Here is a 2,500-nt window from a genome sequence, read left to right as displayed (position 1 = left end):
GCAAATTAGAGGGAATTTAGAGTAGCAAAAAAAATTAGCTGAGAGAGGGAGGGGGTTGAAAGGGGTCAGAAGGAAGAGGAGGAAGAGATACTGGGGAGATCTAGAAACACCATGGGGAGAAGGGAAGCGCTAAAATAAGGAGCAAAAGTAAAACCTTGTCAGTGTGTTTCCAGTCTGGATTCACGTAAAGTAATGCCAAGTTTGAATCTGAGGACTGCTACCTTAGACTCCAATTTGTAAGTAAGGGTAACCTACTTACATTAGGGGTAACCTAACATCATATGGGAGCTACCAAGATTGACACATATGATTGCACGTATACCACTTTTGAACAATTGTGTCCAGGTTAGTCACATAGAGGGTAGCGGGCTATGGAGTGCTTACTAGGTAGAGTGGCCAAAATGCCAACATCTCTGACCCTAGCAGGGATGGTTGGACAGGGTAGGAGTCTCCACCAATATAGACTTCATGGGGGGGATCATGTCTGCAGAAAGATATCTTAACAATATTGGTGTAGGACTTTTGGCGGCCTCTGGGAGGAATTGTGTAGCACAGTACTGATACTGCATCATGGTCATTAGAGGCAGGCATGCAAGTTATTTACAGTCCAACCAATCCTTGTTGTATAGAGATTGCGACAAATCTGGTACAAGTTTTAAGGGAGGAGTGAGGCTGGGCAGGAATCCGTTTGTCATTGAAGTCTGTCCAAGTAGATATTGCATGAGCTTGAGACTCAGATGTAACTGTGACAAGAAGTGAACAATTAGAACAGTTACATAAGGAAATTTTGTCTACTTGCTTTTGGAGACATATTCGAACAGGTTTTTGGCTGAGTAAGGACTGTCAAGGGAACCACAACTAATCAATCCCATTTTCCTGGGCTAAGAGAGTACTCCAAAGATTAGATGAGATGGAAATTGTGGAAGGATGAGGACAAAGGAAGAGGGAGTGGTGCTGAGTGGGGTAGTATTGCAGGTGGGGCACAATTATGACAGTTATAATAATGGAGTTAGTTGAAAATGAAGATGTGGAGAATGAGATGGAGTGGAGGAAGTTGGGAGAGAGGAAGGAATGTTTTCTAAAGGTTGGTGACTTGGAATGGACCAAGCTGATAGCAGGTATCAAGGAAGGTTAGTAGTAGCAGTGTTCAGAGTCATGATCAAAAAGGAGCCAGGGGTCTGTGCACCAGAAAAGTTAAAATCAGTAAGGGCTGGTTGATATAGGGGCAAGCCTCAGTGTCCCTATCAAGGGTACAAAATCAGTGTAAGCCATTTTAAGCCTGGAGTATGTGGGAAAGAGAAATAGTTCACTCCTCAGGGACCTTGTGAATAAGAGTAATCAGAGAAGTACCTGAAATCTTCTAGTGTAGAGTTATTAATTCTTAGGTCTTTTATCACAACGAAAAGGAATAAGAAAAAAAAATTAGGTACGCATTTTATTTGTACTACCAACATGGGCCAATAGATATTAAATAAACACAGTCAACACAATTATAATGTGTAAAGCTAATGTTTTATGTATACATAAAATGAAACTTCAAAGCCATATTCACCCTCTTTAAAGTAACATCATTCTCTTTGTTATTTAGCCAATGTAAAATTTCATTTCATATATTGATATATGAAAGAACATCAAAACATCTGCAAGCTGGTGCAATAAAGATTCATTTATGTAACTTATACCAGTACTGTCACTTCAGAACCAAAAAGAGTAGAGAGAGAAAAAAGGAGAAATGTATTTTTTCTTTACCTTTTCATGGTTACTTAACACACAGCTTCAATTTTATGATGTCAGTAATTATCTTTATTGTCTGACTCAACAAAACCTAAAAGTACAAATTATCTACTTTTCCAAAGAAAAAAATGACCTGCCCACTTATTCATATATAGATTAATCAATAAAATGATATATTACATATAACAAATTAAAAAAGCCAGTACTAACCATGTTCCATTTACTATTAGGATTCTCAACAAATGACATTACAAAATAAAATTCAAAATATCAACTGAAAAAATAGAGATGAGAATTCAAGGTTCCTCTGTGATTTTTCAAGAAATTGTGAATAATTACATTCAGCAAAATACCATCACATTTTCTTGATTTACCTCCAGTGTTCCATCCCTTGTGTTAAGGGAGACATTACACTTTAATGAGTGACTGAGTATGAGTGACAAGAAAACCTCAAAGCAGGTTATTAACTGCCGATCTTATACATATTGGCAAATGACTCGCACAAACATCAACACACAGTGCGTACTCAAATCACCATGAAAACAGACAGAATGAAATTCTTAAAGAAATAGATAAAAAGATCATGAAACATGGAACTAACAAGTGAATAAAAAAAAGAAAAAAAGAAAAAAAAAATTGTGATGAGGTGACAAGCAATATACTGGTTCATCTTTACTTAAAATGTACTATTTACATGACATTACTATCTTAGAGCTAAACTAGATAAAACTGATAACATATATTGTACATCGAGATAATACATGTT

At 36.8% G+C, this 2,500-nt stretch overlaps 1 protein-coding gene across 1 annotated transcript in view; it reads right to left on the bottom strand.

The window, feature by feature from the left end:
* Positions 1–1,422: 1,422 nt before the first annotated feature.
* Positions 1,423–2,500, bottom strand: part of LOC138860007 (hepatic leukemia factor-like) — a gene marked incomplete at its 5' end in the record, with an annotated part of 8,424 nt that continues 7,346 nt past the window's right edge. The window contains 1 exon segment of the mRNA XM_070116722.1: positions 1,423–2,500. This exon segment is cut by the window's right edge and continues 3,440 nt beyond it.

This window comes from Penaeus vannamei, chromosome 3, assembly GCF_042767895.1.
Source record: "Penaeus vannamei isolate JL-2024 chromosome 3, ASM4276789v1, whole genome shotgun sequence".
Classification (NCBI taxonomy): Eukaryota; Metazoa; Arthropoda; class Malacostraca; order Decapoda; family Penaeidae; genus Penaeus; species Penaeus vannamei.
The sequence above is the reverse complement of the archived record's forward strand: the minus strand, read 5'-3'. Positions and strand labels throughout refer to the sequence as shown.